This window comes from Jaculus jaculus, chromosome 16 (assembly GCF_020740685.1).
Source record: "Jaculus jaculus isolate mJacJac1 chromosome 16, mJacJac1.mat.Y.cur, whole genome shotgun sequence".
NCBI lineage: Eukaryota > Metazoa > Chordata > Mammalia > Rodentia > Dipodidae > Jaculus > Jaculus jaculus.
Window position 1 is genome coordinate 46,139,863 of NC_059117.1, and position 20,543 is coordinate 46,160,405.

General features: G+C 41.7%; 1 protein-coding gene and 1 pseudogene across 2 annotated transcripts in view; one reads left to right on the top strand and one right to left on the bottom strand.

Annotated features, from left to right (window-relative positions):
- Positions 1–20,543, top strand: part of Fkbp9 (FKBP prolyl isomerase 9) — a 165,495-nt gene that overhangs the window by 22,897 nt on the left and 122,055 nt on the right. Inside the window, exon 1 of one of the 2 annotated variants that reach the window (XM_045136213.1) lies at positions 11,561–11,580. The exons of the other annotated variant lie outside the window; for it this stretch is intronic. The gene's annotated coding sequence lies outside the window, so the exon portion shown is untranslated. Of the gene's footprint in view, positions 1–11,560; positions 11,581–20,543 lie in introns of those variants that run through there. 2 annotated transcript variants of the gene reach the window in all.
- Positions 448–9,121, bottom strand: LOC101595205 (annotated as a pseudogene).

The window sequence follows — 20,543 nt, forward strand, 5'->3', positions numbered from 1 at the left end:
TGAAACAGGAACCTCTCCCCACACTTCTCCTTCAGGCCTGAGCACAGGAGAAGCAGGATACCAGGAAAAATGCCTGTGTTGGAAGTGAAAGGAACTATTATTCATAGCATTTTTTTTTTCACACTGTAGGCTCACTTACTGCTCAACTATTTTGTTTTTATGAGACAGGGTCTTACTCTTTAGTCCAAGCTGGCCCAGCTTATATCTATATATGCAGCCCAGAGTGGCCTTGAGTTTTAGTGATCCTCCTGCTTCAGTCTTCTAAGGACTGGGATTACAGGCATGAACCAGCATGCCCACCTTCATTTGCCACTTTTCATTGAGGCCAAGGAGCCCTACTGTGAGTAAAAGAGACTCCTTGAACTTAAACTCTCATTGTGCTAAGATGTTAGTTTTTCCTTCCACATGTTCAGTTAGAAATCCTAACCTGTGGATATCACAAGACTATCAGTCTGAATCCAGATCATGGGGATTGTCATAGCCAAACTCTTTCTGTACATTGGAAGGGTACTTGCTCCATACTAGTCATTTGCTCTTTCTTTCCTCCTCACTGAGGCTGTTGTATTCTTCAGTCTCTGGAATCTTCTCCATCACTGCTCTCTTCCTCTGGGCACTCATTAGGCCAATTATTCTCACTGTTCTCATCATCTTGATCTTCACAAATGTCTTCTGGTTGCTGATCATCATTCACCAGCTCCCACTCCTGGCTGTAGGGTTGCACAGGACATTCTCTGTCCACCCTGATGCAGTAAATGTCGTACACATGGTCATCGAACTTGGGTTCCTCCTGGTACCTGACTCCTGGTCCATCCTCAGATATAGTCAACCTCCCACGGATCAACTCTACAGAATTGCAGAGGATCACTTCTGGGGGTCAGATGGTTTGCAGCAGTCCGTGGCAGCGACATCTGGGTCTCCCTCTTCGTGGACCAAGTCCAACAACTGGAAGCCCGAGTCCCGGACAGCTTCTTCGTTCCCCGACGCGCACTCAGACTCCAGGCTGCCAGAGGTCCCTGAGGCCCAATGGCTGGAGACGACCTGGTAGCGGCCCTCCTTCCTGAGCTCACGAACCGAGGCGCGGGCATCGTGGCAGATGCGCTGCTGGCTGCTTCGGGGCGGGCACAGGGCGGCCTGCACGAGCGGCTGGCTGGGCTCCTCCTGCCAGCGCACGGTAGCAACCAACTGGAAGACATTTTTCTCCGCTGCTCTCTGCGGACCCTCCGGCGTCTTGAGGGGGGGGGAGGGAGGACGACTCGACCTCGCTGCTCCGGAGGCGTTTGCAAGCCAGCACTAGAGTCTCAGTGGGCTTGGGGCTGCGCTTCTGCCTCCCACATAGCACCGCAGCCCTGCCAGCCTCTATCTGGTTGATTTCTTATAAATGCTTGGATCTTATAAGTACTTGTTATAGGTTTATTTAAGTAGTTAATCTTGTCTTGATTTAATTTTCAAGGTCATATAAATCACAGAACTCATTCATTTCTTTCATATTTTCTTTTTCTAAAATTTTTATTAACATTTTCCATGATTATAAAAAAAATCCCAAGGTAATTCCCTCCCCTCCCACTTTCCCCTTTGAAATTCCATTCTCCATCATATTACCTCCCCATCTCAATCATTGTACTTACATATATACAATATCAACCTATTCAGTACCCTCCTCCCTTCCTTTCTTTTCCCTTTATGTCTCCTTTACTTACTGGCCTCTGCTACTAAGTATTTTCCTTCTCATGCAGAAGCCCAATCATCTGTAGCTAGGATCCACATATGAGAGAGAACATGTGGTGCTTGGCTTTCTGGGCCTGGGTTACCTCACTTAGTATAATCCTTTCCACATCCATCCATTTTTCTGCAAATTTCATAACTTCATTTTTCTTTACCGCTGAGTAGAACTCCATTGTATAAATGTGCCACATCTTCATTATCCACTCATGAGTTGAGGGACATCTAGGCTGGTTCCATATCCCAGCTATTATAAATTGAGCAGCAATAAACATAGCTGAGTACATAATTCTAAGGTAATGACATGATTCCTTAGGATATATGCCTAGGAGTGCTATAGCTGGGTCATGTGGTAGATCTGTTTGTAGCTGTTTTAGGAACCTCCACATTGATTTCCACAATGGCTGGACCAGACTACATTCCCACAAGCAGTGTAGAAGAGTTCCCCTTTTTCCACATCCCCCGCAACATTTATGATCCTTTGTTTTAATGATGGTGGCCAATCTGACAGGAGTGAGATGGAATTTCAATGTAGTTTTAATCTGCATTTCCCTGATGACTAGTGACGTAGAACATTTTTTTAGATGCTTATATGCCATTCATATTTCTTCCTTTGAGAATGCTCTATTTAGCTCCAGAGCCCCCCCCCTTTTTTTTCCGAGGTAGGGTCTCACTCTGGCCCAGACTGACTTGGAATTAACTATGGAGTCTCAGGGTGGACTTGAACTCATTGCAATCCTCCTACCTCTGCCTCCTGAGTGCTGGGATTAAAGGCGTGCACAACCACGCCTGGCCATAGCCCATTATTTGATTGGCTTGTTTGATTCCTTATTAGTTAACTTTTTGACTTCTTTGTATATGCTAGATATTAATCCTCTATCAGATGGTATATAGTTGGCGAAGATTTTTTCCCATTCTGCAGGTTGCCTCTTTGCTTTTTTCACTGTGTCTTTGCAGTGCAAAATCTTTGTAATTTCATGAGGTCCCAGTGATTAATCTGTGGTTTTATTGCCTGAGCAATTGGGGTTGTATTCAGAAAGTCTTTGCCAAGACCAAATGTTGAAGGGTTTCCCCTACTTTTTCCTCTAGCAGTTTCAGAGTTTCAGGTCTGATGTTAAGGTCTTTAATCCATTTGGACTTAATTCTTGTGCATGGCAAGAGAGAAGAATCTATTTTCATCATTCTGCAGATATATATCCGGTTTTCCCAACACCTTTTGCTGAAGAGACTGTCTTTTCTCCAATGAGTATTTGTGGCATTTTTATTGAATATCAGGTGGCTATAGCTACTTGGGCTTACATCTGGGTCCTCTATTCTGTTCCACTGATCTACATGTCTGTTTTTGTACCAGTACCATGCTGTTTTTGTTACTATGGCTCTGTAGTATAAGTTAAAATTAGGTATGCTGATACCACCAGGCTTATTGTGGTTGCCCAGTATTATTTTAGATATTTGAGGTTTTTTGTGATTCCAAATGAATTTTTGGATTTTTTTTTTGTATTTTCATGAAGAATGTTTTTGGAATTTTGATAGGGATTGCATTAAATGTGTAGATTGCTTTAGGTAAGATTGCCATTTTCACAATATTGATTCTTCCAATCCAGGAACAGGGGATGTTTCTCCACTTTCCAGTGTCTTCTACAATTTAGTGCTTGAGTGTTTTAAAGTTCTCATTGTAGAGATTCTTTACTTCCTTAGTTAGGTTTATTCCAAGGTACTTTATTATTATTTTTTTGATGCAATTGTGAATGGGAGTGATTCTCTTATTTCATCCTCTTTGTGTTTGTTGTTAGCATATATGAAGGCTACTGAATTCTGCGTATTTATTTTGTATCCTGCTACATGGCAGTAGGTTTTGATCAGCTCTAACAGTTTGCTAGTAGAGTCTTTAGGGTCCTTTATGTATAGAATCATGTCATTTGCAAATAATGATAACTTGATCTCTTCCTTTCCAATTTATATCCCTTTTATGTGTGTCTCTTGCCTTATTGCTATGGCTAAGACTTCCAAAACTATATTAAATAAAAGTGGGGACATTGGACACCCTTGTCTTGTTCCTGATTTTAGTGGAAAAGCTTCCAGTATTTTCCCATTTAGTAATATGTTGGCTGTAAGCTTGTCATAAATAGCTTTTATTATATTGAAATATGTTCCTTCTATTCCCAGTCTCTGTAAGACTTTTATCATGAAGGGATGTTGGATTTTGTCACATGCTTTCTCTGCGTCCAATGAGATGATCATGTGATTTTTGTCCTTCAACCCATTTATGTAATGTATTACATTCATAGATTTGCGTATATTGAACCATCCCTGCATCTCTGGGATAAAGCCTACTTGGTCAGGGTGAATGATCTTTTTGATATACTCTTGTATTCTGTTTGCCAATATTTTTTTTTAAACATTTTATTTATTTATTTGAGAGCGACAGACACAGAGAGAAAGACAGAGGGAGAGAGAGAATGGGCGCGCAAGGGCTTCCAGCCTCTGCAAACTCCAGATGCGTGCGCCTCCTTGTGCATCTGGCTAACGTGGGACCTGGGGAACTGAGCCTCCAACCAGGGTCCTTAGGCTTCACAGGCAAGCGCTTAACCGCTAAGCCATCTCTCCAGCCCTGTTTGCCAATATTTTGTTGAGAATTTTTGCATCTATGTTCATGAGGGAGATTGGTCTGTAATTTTCTTTTTTTGTTCTATCTTTGCCTGGTTTTTGTATCAGAGTGATGTTGGTCTCATAGAAGGAGTTTGGTAGAATTCCTTCTTTTTCTATTTCCTGGAAAAGCTTAAGAAGCAATGGTGTTAGCTCTTCCTTAAAGGTCTGGTAAAATTGAGCAGTGAATCCATCTGGGCCTGGGCTTTTTTTAGTTGGGAGATTATTGATAACTGTTCGGATCTCCATGTTTGTTATAGGTCTATTTAAGTAATTAATCTCATTTTGGTTTAATTTAGGTAGGCCATATAAATCAAGGAAATCATCCATTTCTTTCAGATTTTCATACTTTGTGGAGTATATGGTTTTATATTATGTCTCTATCATTTTTTGAATTTCTCTGGAATCTGTTGTGATGTTACCTTGTTCATCTTTGATTTTATTAGTTTGTGTCTCTTTTCTCTTTCTTTTGGTCAGATTTGCTAAGGGTTTATCAATCTTGTTTATCCTTTCAAAGAACCAAGTTTTTGTTTCATTAATTCGTTGGAATGTTTTTTTTTTTGTTTCTATTTCATTAATTTCTGTCCTAATCTTTATTATTTCTTCCTGCCTACTGATTTTTGGTTTGCCTTTTTCTTCTTTTTCCAAGGCTTTAAGGTGAAGCATTAGGTCATTTACCTGTGACCTTTCTAATTTCTTAATATGGGCACTTAAGGGTATAAATTTACCTCTTAGAACTGCCTTCATTGTGTCCCAGAGATTTTGATATGTTGTGTTCTCATTATTGTTTGGCTCTATAAATTTTTTTATTTCCTTCTTGATTTCTTCATTGACCCATTCATCATTTAGTAGTGTATTGTTTAGATTCCATGATTTTGTGTATGCTCTATAGCCTTTCTTGTACTGATTTGTAGTTTAATTCCATTGTGGTCAGATAGAATGCAAGGAATTATTTCAGTTTTTCTGAATTTGTTAAGATTTGCTTTGTGTCCTAATATATGGTCTATTATAGAGAATGTTCCATGTGCTGCTGAAAAGAATGTATATTCTGCAGCCTTTGGATGAAATGTCCTGTATATATCTGTTAGGTCCATTCCTTCTATGACCTCATTTAGTCCAGATGCCTCTCTGTTTATTTTTTCCCTGGATGACCTGTCTATTGATGAGAGTGGAGTGTTAAAGTCACCCACCACCACTGTGTTTGGTGTTATCTGTGACCTTAGTTTTAATAGTGCTTGTTTGATGAATTTGGGAGCCCCTATGTTAGGTGCATATATGTTTAGGATTGTAATGCCCATCTGTTGGAGTGTGCCCTTAATCAATATAAAGTGACCTTCCTTATCTTTCTTGACTAACATTGGACTAAAGTCTACCTTGCCAGATATTAGGATAGTAACCCCTGCTTGTTCTCTAGGCCCATTTGCTTGAAACACCGTCTTCCATCCTTTCACCCTAAGATAATGTCTATACTTTGTAGAAAGGTGAGTTTCTTGGAGACATCAAATTGTAGGATCCTGCTTTTTAACCCAGTCTGCACACCTTTGTCTTTTCATTGGGGCATTGAGGCTGTTGATATTAAGAGATATTATTGAAAGGTGTGTATTTATGTTTGCCATATATATATATATATATATATATATATATATATATATATATTTTTTTTTTTTTGTGGTTCTGGTTCTACCTGTGCTCTCTTGTGTTACCTAGTATTTGAGTATTGCTTGTTTTTTCTAGGTTCCTTATATGTGTGCTTTTCCTTTTCTTAAGCATGGAGGATTTTATCAAGTATTTTCTGTAGCGCTGGTTTTGTCTCCATATACTCCTTTAACCTGCTTTTGTCATGGAATGTCCCTATTTCTCCGTCTATTTGAATGGATAGCTTTGCAGCATAAAGTAACCTTGGTTGACAGCTGTTTTCTTTGAGAACTTGGAATATATCACTCCAAGCCCTTCTGGCTTTTAAAGTTTGTGTTGAATAATCTGCTGTAATCCTGATGGGCTTGCCTTTGTAGGTAACTTGATTTTTCTCTCTTGGGTTTGTGTGTTTGGAAGTTTGTTTATAATATGGCAAGGAGAGGTTCTTTCCAGGTTTTGTCTGGCTGGGGTTCTAAAGGCTTCCTGTATCTGCATTGGCACCTCTTTGCCAATTTGGGGGAAATTTTCTTATATGATTTTGTTGTAGACGCCTACTATGTCTTTGGAGTGGAATTCTTCTCCTTCTACTATGCCCTGAATTCTTATATTGGATCTTTTCATAGTGTCCTGAATATCTTGAAATTCCCACTCATACTTTTCTATACGTTTGTCTTTGTCTTTGTTGGCCTGTATTAGATCTGCCACCTGGTCTTCTAGCTTAAATATTCTGTCCTCTCCTTCATCCATTCTACTGGTGAGATTTTCTACAGAGTTTTTTATTTCATTAACTGTGTTCTTCATTGCTAGTAATTCTGACTGGGTTTTCTTTAATATTTCTATTTCCTTGTTTATGTCTTTTATTGCCTTCTTTATTTTATGAAATTGGTGTCCTGCATCTTCTTTGATTCCTTTGGTTTCCTCTTTGACCCCTTTGATTTGTTCTCTGGCTTCTTTGAACATATTTACAATCATTCTTTTGAAATCTTTCTCAGACATTTCCTCTAACTCCTTCTCACTGGAGGTCATTTGATGCATTAATACTTTTAGGTGGATTTATATCGTCTTGCTTTTAGTGTTTCTTATGTTATAATGTATATATTTTTGCATCTTGCATTAAGTTAATGCTTGGATTTTTAGGCTAGCTGTGCATTCTTAGCTGTATCAATTGATTTGATGTTTTATATTTTCTGGGTAGGAGCTTAAGGTGTTAGGTGTGGATCTTAAGACTCTCAGAGTATCTACAAAGGTGCTCTTAGGGGTTGAGTTTGCCTGCTATGGGAGTATTCAAGTAGGCTGACTGGAATAAAATACAATTAGATTCTAAAAGTTAACTAAACACTGTACACATTCTATCAGAAACAGCCCCAAGTATGTATGCAAGAGTAGTTATTATAACACCCAAATCCTCTACCAACAAAGAGGTTAAGATTTCTGGTCTGTTGAGGGATCCAAGTCAGCTTGTGACTCAGTGAGACTGTTCCCTCGTGCAATCCCAGTTACCTTGGATGATTTTGGTCTCAGTCAAGTTGCTGCCTGGGTCGTCGGGCTGCTGTTCTGATTTCTGGAGCTGGGCACTGGCTTTTCCTGTGGGGCAAACTGAGCTTGGCAACTGTAGCTCTGCACATCAGCACACCTGCTGCTGGATCTGCTGCTGCTAATGCTGCCTCTGCTGGGTCTGTCACCGCTGCTGCTGAAGCTGCTGTTGCTGGGTCCACTGCTGCTGTTGTCTCTGCTGCTCCTGCTGTACCCGCCACTGCTGGAGCCACTGCTGCTGCCGAAGCTGCTGTTGCTGGGTCCATAGTCACTGCTGCCACTGAAGCTGCTGCTGCTGGCTCTGCTGCTGCTGGCACTACTGGATCTGCTGCTGCTGGGGCCACTATTGCCGGTGTCGGAGTTGCTGATGTTGCTGCCGGACTCTGCTCCTGCTCGGGTCCTTCTGTCGGCTCAAGTTGGCAGGACACTGCTCTGTTCGCTGGAGCTGGGCTCAGGCGGTGGGGGAGGGGAGGGAGCCGCAGGTGCTCTGGTTCTCTCACTGTTCCACATGTTCTTCTACCTCGTGGTCTGCTCCTCCGTTGCTAACTGCTGCTCTCCCTTCACGTTTCTTGAGTTGTGAAGAGCTCCCGGTGTGAGTGGAAGCTCCGTGCACCTGGCTTTTTGGTGGCTGGAGCCAAGCCTGGCTGCTTTCTGGTGCTCCACCTTGGTTGGCGGAGCTGCTGGGGCCGATTTTGCCGGCCTGTGTGGGCTCCGGATGCTCTGGATCTCTTCTACTTCTCTGCTGCTGCTTCAATTTCCTGTACACCTCACTTTTTAGTAAAAGTGTATATTTTGCTGAGTTTTTTTGGTCCTTTTCCCCCCAGGCTGCTTTGGTGTGGTACCTATGCCTCCATCTTAACCGGAAGTCTCCCTTCTTTCATATTTTCAAATTTATATATGTTCTAAAAGTACGTTCTTATAATTTGATGAATTTCTTTGGTATCTGTTATAATAGTCCCCTTTTCATCTCTCTCTCTCTCTATATATATATTTTGTTTTTGTTTTTTTGAGGTAGGGTTTCACTCTATCTCCAGCTGACCTGGAATTCACTATGTACTCTCAGGGAGGCCTTGAACTTACAGTGATCCACGTACCACCCAGCTTTTATGTCTAATTTTGGAATTCACTATGTAGTCTTAGGGTGGCCTTGAACTCATGATAATCCTCCTACTTCTGTCTCCTGAGTGCTGGGATTAAAGGCGTGTACCAACATGCCTGGCTTGTCAGATATTAGGATAGTGACACCTGCTTGTTTTGTAGGCTCCTTTGCTTGCAATACTGTTTGCCATGCCTTCAACATTAAATAGTGGCTATTGTTTATGGAAAGGGTAGTTTCTTGGAGGCAACAAATAGAAGGATCCTGCTTTTTTTAAAATTCCTATTACTTTCTTCTTTTCTTTTTATTTATATGTTTTCAAGCAGAGAGATATAGCAGGAGAGAGAATGGGTGTGCCAGGGCCTGTTGTCACTGCAAAGGAACTCCAGAAGCATATATGTCCCTCTTTGAACATCTGGCTTTACATGGTTACTGTGGAATTGAACTGGGGTCATTAGGCTTTGCAGGCAAATGCCTTACCTGCTGAGCCATTGAAGTCCCCTGCTTTTTAAACCAGGATGCAAACCTGTGTCTTTTGGTTGATGTATGGAAGCTATGGATATTGAGATATTAAAAGGTATGTATTTATTCTTGGCAGTTTTCTTGTTTTGTAGTTCCAGTTTTTCCTTTACTCTCTTGTATTATTATTTGAGTATGGTTTATTTTTGCCTATTTCCTTATGTGTGTGTTTTTCTCTTCAGCATGGATAATCCTTTCATGTATTTTCTGTAGAGCTGGTTTGTTCATGTACCGGCACTGGCATCACTTTCCCTATTTGGGCAAAGTTTTTTCTTCTATGATTTTGTTGATAATATCTGTAATGACTTTGGAATAAATTTCTTCTCCTACTATGCCATGAATTCTTGTGTTTCATCTCTTCATAGTGTTCTGAATTTCTTGAAGTTCCCATTCATGCTTTCCTATTAGCTTGTCTTTGTCTTTGTTGGACTGTATTAGATCTGCCACCTGGTCTTCTAGTTTAGATATTCTATTCTCTCCTTCATCCATTCTACTGGTGTGCCTTCCTACAGAGTTTTCTGTTTCACTTACTCTGTTTTTAATTTCTAACATTTCTGATTGGTATTTTTCCATTATTTCTGTTTCCTTACTCATGTTTTTTTAATTTAAGTTTTATTAACATTTTCCATGATTATAAAAAAAAATCCCATGGTAATACCCTCCCTCCCCCCACACTTTCCCCTTTGACATTCTATTCTCCATCATATTACCTCCCCATCTCAATCATTGTACTTACATATATACAATACCAACCTATTAAGTACCCTCTTCCCTTCCTTTCTCTTCCCTTTATTTCTCTTTTTTAACTTACTGGCCTCTGCTACTATTTTCTTTCTCATGCAGAAGCCCAATCATCCACATATATGGGAGAACATGTGGCACTTGGCTTTCTGGGCCTGGATTACCTCACTTAGTATAATCGTTTCTGGAAATTTAGTTATTTGAGAGTGACAGACAGAGAGAGAAAGAGGCAGATATATAGAGAGAATGGGCACGCCAGGGCCTCCAGCCACTGTAAATGAACTCCAGATGTGTGTGCCCTCTTGTGCATCTGGCTTAAGTGGGTTCTGGGGAATCGAGCCTCGAACTGGGGTCCTTAGGCTTCACAGGCAAGCGCTTAACCACTAAGCCAGCTCTCCAGCCCTGCTTTTATTTCTTTCAGCATATATATACTGTGTGTGTGTATACATACATACATACATATATATGTGTGTGTCTTTATATATATATATAAAGACAAACATCATATATATATATATTCATTCACATATATATGAATGATGTTTTTTAAATCTTTGTCCGGCATTTCATCCAAAGCATTCTCACTGGAGGTCATTTCTGATGGATTTATAATTTTTGGTGGGATTGTATTGTCTGGATTTTTTTGTGTTTCTTGTATCATAATGTAGATATTTTTCCATCTTGACTTAATTTGATGCTTGGGTTTTATAATTATCTGCAGTGTTCTTAGCTGTGTAAATCAGCCTTTATGTATCTTCAGGGTAGGAGTTGAAGGTGCTGGCAATACTTATAGTCCAAGAGGAACAGCAGAAGTGATCTTAGGTATTGAGTTTGCCTGCTGTTCAAGTGTTGTAGTAGACTGGGTGGTGCAAATTACTGGAAAATTCTAAAATTCAACTGAGGAATATACAAATTCAATCACACCAGCCCAGAGTATTTATGCCAGACTGGGGATTAAGACAAACAATAATCTAATAAAGCCAAAATCCCTAAGGGTTTGTGTTCCTCCACACCTTTAATGTTGTCAACTGGGAGGTTGAGATTTCTGTTCTGAAATGTTGCAGGTCAGCCTAGAGCCAAGTCAGACCCTGTCCCCAGTAATGACAGAAGAAAAAGACAGAGGACCTATGGATTAGGGAGCATCCAAAGCAATAATAGTCAACACCAAAATACAGCTTATCTGAGAATGGTAAAGCCAACCAAGAATATGTAACACATAATCTGCCCTGTCATGGAAAGAGAAATTAGCACTTCCAGCGCAGGCCTATGTATCTGCCTTTGTGTAAGTAGGCCCTGTTACCTTTTGTGATGGCTTCCAGTCTCACCAATGGTGAGTACCCATCTCAGTCCCTCTCTGTTGTGCTGTGGATCTGGTTTTCTGACTGCCTGTGCAGGATGCCGTGTGGCTGGGGTTGCATATGTTCTCCAGTGGTCTGCTGCATCACTGGTTATTGGGGGGTAGGAGATGGTGCAGTATACCTGGTCTTGTATGGGAACTGCTCAGCTGCTCCTGTTTGTGTTCACTTTCAGCTGCTGCTCATCTGGTCCCTGCTGTCTTCCCCTTCAGGTATCTTGATTTTGAGAGGAGGCTGATGTGAGTGGCAAATCCTTCCACCTGGTTTCTGCTCCTGAAACTCTGGGCCGGCTGGTTGGGCAAGCACCTGAACCGCTAGCACCTCTGCTAGATTTTGGTGGGTTTTCTCCTTTCTAGAAGATCTGAATCTCTGCTTCTCTGCTGTGGTTGGTAATAACTTTACACCTCCGCTTTTTGTAAGAGTGTATTTTGCTGTTTTTCTGCATTTTTCCCCTTCCTAGGCTGCTTTGGCATGGCTTCTATACTGCCCTCTTTCCTGGAAGTCTGACTGGAGCACGCTTTTAATCTCAGCACTTGGGAGGCAGCTGTAGGGGGATCACTGTGAGTTTGAGGCCAGCCTGGGACTCCCGAGTTATTTCTAAAGCATCCTAGGCTAAAGTGAAAACTTACCTAGAAACAACAACAACAAATAATGATTTCAGCAAGGAATAATATAAGCATATCTAAGTTTTTTTTTTTTAGGGGGTAGATTTTCAAGGTAGGGTCTCACTGTAGTACAGCCTGACTCAGGGTGGCCTCGAACTCAAGGCGATCCTCCTACCTCTGCCTCCTGAGTGCTGGGATTAAAGGCGTGCACCATCATGCCTGGCTATTCTAGCTTTTGCAACAAAAGGTTAATAAGTAATACAGACTTCGTGGAAGAACAAATGTTTAGTGTACATGAGACCATGGGCTAATTCCCAGCACCACAGTCAGCTAGCTGATCAATCAATTGTGAGGTATGTGCAGAGTTTTAAGCACTGTCTATAGAATTCTAAAACTTCAAAGTTGTAGTTGCTTGGATGCTAAGAATAGAGAAGAGGCTCCTGGGCAGGCATTACTGTTCCACAAGTCCTATTTATATATTCTGGTCTTAGGTTTTCAAGGTAGGGTTTCACTCTAGCCCAGGCTGACCTGGAATTTGCTGTGTAGTCTCAGGGTGACTTTTAACTCACAGCGATCCTCCAACCTCTGCCTCCCGAGTACAAGTAATGGGCTTAAAGGTGTGTACTACCATGCCAGGGCATATTTAGTTTTTTTGTTTTGTTTTTGTTTTTTGAGGTAGTGCCTCACTCTGGTTAAGGCTGACTTGGAATTCACACTCTGGTTAAGGCTGACTTGGAATTCACTCTGTATTCTCAGGGTGGCCTTGAACTCATGATAATCTTCCTACCTCTGCCTCCTGAGTGCTGGGATTGAAGGTGTGCACCACCATGCCCAGTTTATATTTAGGTCTTGAGAAAACTCCACACTGATTTTCATGGTGGCTTTTGGTTTATTTATTATTATTTAGATATTCTGGACTTCCTTCTGTCCCACTCTATAGCCTTTCCATACACAGCAAGACCCACCATCTGGCCCTTTGGCCACATCTTCTGTTACCTGTCCTTTGATCTCTGTCTTCTCTTCTACAACCACTCTGTTCCTTTATTAGCTTTCTGTCTTCACAATTGTTTTTCATTTCTGTACTGTACTGTCTTCTTTCCCATTTCTTATATTTATTTTTATTGACAACTTCCATAATTATAAACAATATCCCATGGTAATTCCTCCTTCTCTCTGCTTTCTGCTTTGAAACTCCATGCTCCATCATATCCCCTCCCCCTCTCAATCAGTCTCTTTTATTTTGATGTTGTGATCTTTTCTTCCTATTATGATGATCTGTGAAGATCTTGTGTAGGTACTATAATGCACTATGAGGTCATGGATATCCAGGCCACTTTGTGTCTGGAGGAGCACATTGTAAAGAGTCCTACCCTTCCTTTGGCTTTTACATTCTTTCTGCCACCTCTTCCGCAATGGACCCTGACCCTTGGAAGGTGTGATAGAGATATTGCAGTGCTGAGCACCCCTCTGTCACTTCTGAACAACATGGTGCCTTCTGAGTCATCCTAAGGTCACTACCATCTGAAAAGAGAAGGTTCTGTAACCAAAAGTGAGAGTAGTATTAATATATGGGTGTGAACATTAAGAGAAGTGCTTACTATGCAGTGTGGTGAGCATAGTATATACATTTATCCAGTCAGCAGCAGATGTTACACCCTTGGGCTCGTGACTACCCCTGTTGTAGGTTTTCAGTATCAGGGTTGTATTCCTTCCCATGGAGCTGGCCTCCAGTCCAAGTAGAGGGTGGTTGGTTTCCCCCATAACAGACATGCCACTATTTTACCTGTTGGCTCATTAAGCCTGGCTGACCAAATTTAAGGCTTGCAGTGTCCACTGCTAAGTATCTTCACCAGTGATTTTGTTCTGTCCCATTGAACTGCATACAGTGTAGCTTGTTTTTCTTTTGGTGTTTTTTTTTTTTTTTGTGGTAGGTCTCACTCTGGTTCAGGCTGACCTGGAATCTACTATGTAGTCTCAGGATAGCCTCAAACTCTAGGTGATCCTCCTACCTCTGCCTCCAGAGTGCTGAGATTAAAGGCATGTGCTACCATGCTCAGCTTAGCTTTTTTTAGAAAATTGTTTAAAAAATATTTATTTATTTATTTGAGACACACACACACACACACACACACACACACACACACACAGAGAGAGAGAGAGAGAGAGAGAGAGAGAGAGAGAGAGAGAGAGAATGGACACACCAGAGCCTCTAGTCATTGCAGACAAACTCCAGATGCATGTGCCCCTTTGTGCATCTGGCTTACGTGGTCCTGGGTAACTGAACCAAGGTCCTTAGGCTTTGCACTTAAACACCATAACCAATAAGCCATTTCCCCAGACCCAGTGTAGCTTTTTCCAGCTTTATGTCAGTTGGTCTACATGGAGGAGGTTTTCAGCTCAGCTCCAGTAGGATTTCTCAGTGACCTTGCAGCCCAAGTATGTGGAGTCTTCAGCAATAGGGTCTTACCATCTATTCCTGGTGGGAAACCAAGGGCCTTGTCAATGGCCTGTAATGTTTTGGCGATATCAGGGACCTCCCTGGCCAACAACTCACTGGAAGATATCCCATCCCTGGCATTGAAAATCTTCTAGTAACAGTCTATGGCTTCTGAGTGATTTGTTGTCCAAAAAAGTAGGTTTCCATATGACTTATTTATGTCCTCTTAGATTTTGATTAGCCCTCCTTTCACCTTTGCTTTTTTGTTGTTGTTTCTAAGGTTTTATTTTTTTAATTTTTAATTTTTTGTTGTTTTTGAGGTAGGGTCTCACTATAGCCCAGGCTGACTTAGAATTCACTATGTAATCTCAGGGTGGCCTTGGACTCCTGGTGATCCTCCTACCTCTGCCTCCCAAGTGCTAGGATTAAAGGCATGCCCATCATGCCCTGCTTTGTTTCTTAGTTTTTTTTAAAAAAATTATTGACAACTTCCATAATTATAGACAATAAGTCATGATAGTCCCCTCTCCTCCCCTACTTTCCCCTTTACAAATCCATTCTCTATCTTATCCCCTCCCCCTCTCAATTAGTTTCTCTTATTTTGATGTCATATCTTTTCCTGCAGTTATGATGATGGTCTTGTGTAAGTAGTACTCTTGTGTAAGTAGTACACTGTGAAGTTCTGGCTATCCAGGCCATTTTGTGTCTGGAAGATTGCATTGTAATTAGTCCTGCCCTTCCTTTGGCTCTTAAATTCTTTTTGCCACCTCTTCCACAATGACCCTGAGCCTTGGATGGTGTTTCAGGGCTGAGCACTCCTTTGTCACTTCTCAGTACTATAGTTAGTGCCTTTTGAGTCGTCCCAGTGGTCACTGACATCTGAAAAGAGAAGCTTCTAACCAGAAGTGAGAGTAACATTAATATATGGGTATAAATGTTAAGAAAAATGTTTACAGGGAAGTTTGGTGGGCATAATATATACATTTAGCCAGACAGCAGTAGGTGTTCTGTAACCAGGGATCATGACCTCCCTGCCATGGGTTTTTGATTAGGTTTTCAGTATTAGGCATGTATTCCCTCCCATGGAGTGAGCCTTTAGTCCAATTTGAGAGCAGTTAGTTTCCCACATAACAGACATGCCACTGTTGCATCCATTGGATCATTTGGTCTGAAAATGGGGTTCTTATTTGGCTGTATATGTAGCTGGTGGCCAAAATTTCAGATGGAGAGGCAGATGTGGCATGCCTGATGAAGGCTGGACTAAGAAAACCTGGTTTTGCATATTCCATTTCTGTGAATTATAATGTCTTACGAGGAAAAAAGTATTTAACTGCCCCAGAGTGTCAGTGGAATTCCAGGCACAAGGCCAAGAAAATACATATGACTGCTATATAAGTTACACCTTATTGCATTATTTTCCCCGGAAAATACATGAACACACTTAAGTATCCTAGATAGGGTACTGATACCAGACTGGAGACATGATTCTACCCAAGTCTAGCTTGGTGAAGCAGTGAGTTTGACTAGGGTTACTTAAAGAACATGGGTGATGAGTGACGTATAGGAAAGAGCATGGCCAACTTACATACAGTTACCCTCAAACATGAGTATCCCTCACTCCTTCTATATTGGAATGTTAGTGGACCCAATCTTGTAAGGGTCTTATGCAAGTGGTCACAACTGCTCCAGTTTCAGGATGTCATGCTTGGAGGTCAGGGCTCCATGCTACACCCCTGAAATGGAGTTGACTGTTCTCACAGTGTTATTCACAGGATGAAAAGAGAGCAGGGTCTCACTCTAGCTCCGACTGACCTGGAATTCACTTTCTAGTCTCAGACTGGTGTCAAACTCATGGTGATCCTCCTACCCCTTCCTCTCAAGTACTGGGGTTATAGGTGTGCTTCCTGTTTGGTTGTAGAAAATTTCTGTCTATGCTTTGTTGTGTCTTTAAATTTTTTAAATTTAAATTTTTTCATTGTTACATTTATTTAAAGGTATTATTTTTTTATTTTTCAAATAAAAATTTTTATTGTTAACAAGTTCCATGACTGTAAACAATATCCCATGGTATTTCCCTCCCTCCTTCCCCCACTTTCCCCTTTGAACTTCCACTCTCCATCATATCCCTTCCCCCTCTCAATCAGTCTCTCTTTTATTTTGATACCACGTTTTCCTTCTATTATGGTGGTCTCGTGTAGGTAGTGTCTGGCACTTTGAGGTCATGGGTATCCAGGCTGTTTTTTGTCTGGAGGAGCACGTTGTAAGGCTCTTACATTCTTTCTGCCATCTCTTCTGCAATGGACCCTGAGGCTTGGAAGGTATGATAGAGATATTGCAGTGCTGAGCACTCCTCTGTCATTTCTCAGCACTGTGATGCCTTCTGAGTCATCCCAAGGTCACTGCCATCTGAAAAGAGAAAGTTCTCTAACAAAAAAATGAGAGTAGCATTAATATATGGGTATGAACATTAAGAGGAGTGCTCACTGGGCAGTTTGATGAGCAGAGTGTATACATTTAGCCAGACAGCAGCAGATGTTACACCCCTAGGGCTCATGACTACCCCTGTTGTAGGTTTTCAGTATCAGGGATGTATTCTGATGTATTCCTCTGATGGAGCAGGCCTCCACTCAAATTAGAGAGCAGTTGGCTTTCCCCATAACAGAGGTGCCACTACTGTACCTGTTGGCTTAATTGGCCAAATATAAGTCTTGCAGCATCTACTCTGGAGTATCTTCACTGGTGATTTCTCTCTCTCCCATTGAGCTGCATGCAGCATGGCTTTTTCTAGCTTTTTGTCAGCTTGTCTACATGGAGGAGGTTTTCAGCTCAGCTCCAGCAGGATTTCTCAGTGACTTTGCAGCCCAAGTATATGGAGTCTTCAGTAGTAGGGTCTTACCATCTGTTCCTGGTGGACTACCAAGAGCCTCGACATTTTTTGTTTGTTTGTTTGTATGAGTTTTGGAGTAGTCTCTATCCCAGGCTGACCTGGAGTTCAATATGTAGTTTCATGCTAGCCTTGAACTTAGAGCAATCTACCTGTGCCTCCTAAGAGCTAGGATTAAAGGCATGCACCACCATGCCCAGCCTGCAGCCCTATTTTTTTGGGGGGAGGGGTTCAAGGTAGGGTCTCACTCTAGCCCAGGCTTACCTGGAACTCATTATGTAGTCTCCCAGGGTGGCCTCAAACTCATGGCGATTCTCCTACCTCTCTGCCTCCCAAGTGATGGGATTAAAGGCATGAGCTACCATGTCCGGCTCCTATTTTTATTGTAAATATTTTATTTACCTGTTTGAGAGTGAGAGGAAGAGAGAGAGAGAAAGAGAGAGATAATGGGCATGCTAGGGTCTTCAGTAGCTGCAAACAAACTCCAGATGCATGTACCACCTTGTGCGTCTGGCTTACATGGGTCATGGGGAATTTGACCTGGGTCTTTTGGCATTGCAGACAAGTGCCTTAACCATGAAGCCATCTTTATAGCCCATCAGAAAAGTTTTCCTTAACATGCTGCTGCTTTACAGTTCCCAGTGCTTATCAGCAAATGAGGAAATTAGTAAGTGAGGCATCAACAACTTTCCTATGTCACCCAGGAAGACCTTGTGTTAGGATTGGAAGCACTGGATATTCCTGGATTCTGGCTCTTCTTTGTAGTTGATATATTTTTGACATTGGAAATGATTTTTTTGTTTATTTTTATTTTTATTTATTTGAGAGCGACGGGGGGGGGGAGAGAGGTAGATGGAGAGAGAGAGAGAATGGGCGTGCCAGAGCCTCCAGCCACTGCAAACGAACTCCAGACACGTGCACCCCCTTGTGCATCTGGTTAACGTGGGTACTGGGGAATTGAGCCTTGAACCGGGGTCCTTAGGCTTCACAGGCAAGCGCTTCACTGCTAAGCCGTCTCTCCAGCCCAACATTGGGAATGTTTTAAATATTTATTTATTTATTTATTTGGGAGAGGGAGAGAAAATTGGTTTGCCAAGCCCTCAGCTACTGAAATAGAACTCCAGACTCTTTCATCTCCTAGTGGGCAGGTGAAATCTTGCACTTACCTCACCTTTGTGCATCTGACATATGTGGGATATGGATAGTCAAACATGTGCCTGTAGGCTTCATAGGCAAGCATCTTAACTGCTAAGCCATCTCTCCAGTCCTGTTTATTTGAGACAGAGACGGGGGAGGGAGAGAGAGAGAGAGAGAGAGAGAGAGGGAATGTGAGAATGGGCATGCCTGTGGCACCATGTGCATCTGGCTTACGTGGGACCTGGAGAATTGATCCTGCATCCTTAGGTTTCACAGGCAAGTGCCTTAACTGGTAAGCCATCTTTTCAGGCCTATTTTAAAATTAAAAATATTTTATTTTTTTATTTATTCATTTGAGAGAGTGAAGGGGAGAGAGAGAGGGAGAGAGAGGAGCAGGCAGATAGAGAATGGTCACGCCAGGGCCTCCAGCTGCTGTAAACCAACTCTAGACACATTTGCCACCACGTTCATCTGGCTCACATGAGTCCTGGGGAATTGAACCTAGGTTCTTTGGCTTTGCAGGCAATCACTTTAACCTCTAAGCCATCTCTCCAGCCCCTGGTTTTTGATTTTTTAAAAAATATTTTATTTATTTATTTGAGATAGAGGGAGAGTGAAAAGGGGAGAAAAAGAGACAGATAGATAGAGAGAACAGGTATGCCAGGGCTTCTAGCCATTGCAGACAGACTCCAGATGCATGCACCACCTCGTGCATTTGGCTTGTTACATGGGTACTGGGGAATCTAACCTGGGTCCTTAGGCTTCACAGGCAAGCACCTTAACCACTAAGCCATCTCTCCAGCCTGAGCTTGGGAACATTTTTAACCTTCAAAGGAACCTGAGTGTTATGTACCCACCTGTATTGTATGAGGGTTAAATGCAGCAGTATATGTGAGGAGCTTACTCTGCTACTGTGACTGGCACATAAGTGCTCTGTAAATAGTAGTTACTATTACAAAATTTCATTAAATTTGGGAACTAGGGGCTGGGGAGATGGCTTAGTGATTAAAGGCACTTGCTTGCAAAGTCTACTGGCTGGGATTCAGTTTCCCAGCACCCATGTGAGAAGACTGATACATTCCTTTGCAGAGGTACCCCCCACAGGAATCAGTAAATTTTTTAAAGTATATAAAAAAAGGGAACTATATTCAAGATCTGTGGATGAAGGATCCATTTTTGTTTATTTCTTTATTAATTTATTTTAAAATATTTTAATTTGCAAGGAGATAGAGAGAAAGAAAGAGAATGGGCAGACCAGGTCCTCCTATCAATGCATATGAACTCCAGATGAATGTGCCACTTTATGCTTCTGGCTGTATGTGGGTACTGAGGAATTAAATCTGGGCCTTCAGGATTTTCAAGCAAGTGCCTTTAACCACTGAGCCATCTCTCCAGGCCTGTTTATTTATTATTGTTGAAAATTTATTCTTTGTTGTGTTTTTAACTTTTAACTTTTTTATTTATTACAAGCAGAGAGAGTGGGAGAATGGTCACACCAGGGCCTTTTGCCACTGTAAATGAATTCCAGATGCACATGTCACTCTGTGCATCTGGCTCTATGAAGGTACTGGGGAATTGAATTTGGGTCGTCGGGCTTTTCAAGCGTGTGTTCACTTGCTAAGCTATATGTTCAGGCCTTTTAAAAACTTTTTAACTTCTGTTCATATACACAATATACTATGATCATAATTTACTCCCACTACTTTCCCTTTTCCCCCACTGAATGCCCCTTCCACTGAATCCCTTCTTTTCCCCAATAAGTCTCTCTTTTATTTTGGTGTCCCCCCTCCAATTATACAGGTTTTGAATATGTAGCATCAGCTACTATGAGGTTATAAATATCAAGGCCATTTTGTGTGTGGAAGACAGTATTGTAAGCATTCCTCCCCTTCCGATGGCTCTTACAGTCTTTCTGCCACCTCTTCCACAATGGTCCCTGAGCCTTGGAGAGTGTGGTAGAGATGTCTCACTTTGTGCTAAACACTCCATTGTCATTTTTCAGCACTTTGGTGAATTTTGAGTGGTCACCACCATCTGAAAAGAGAAGATTCTCTAACCAAAAGTGAGAGTAGCATTAATATCTGGGCATAAACATAAGTATTTAGAGGATAGTTTTGTGGGTACAGGATATCCATTTAGCCAGGCAACAGTAATAGTTCCCCCCTACCCAGAGCTTATGACCTCCCCAGGCATAGGTTTGATTGCCCACCATAGGTTTGATTAGGTTTTCAATACC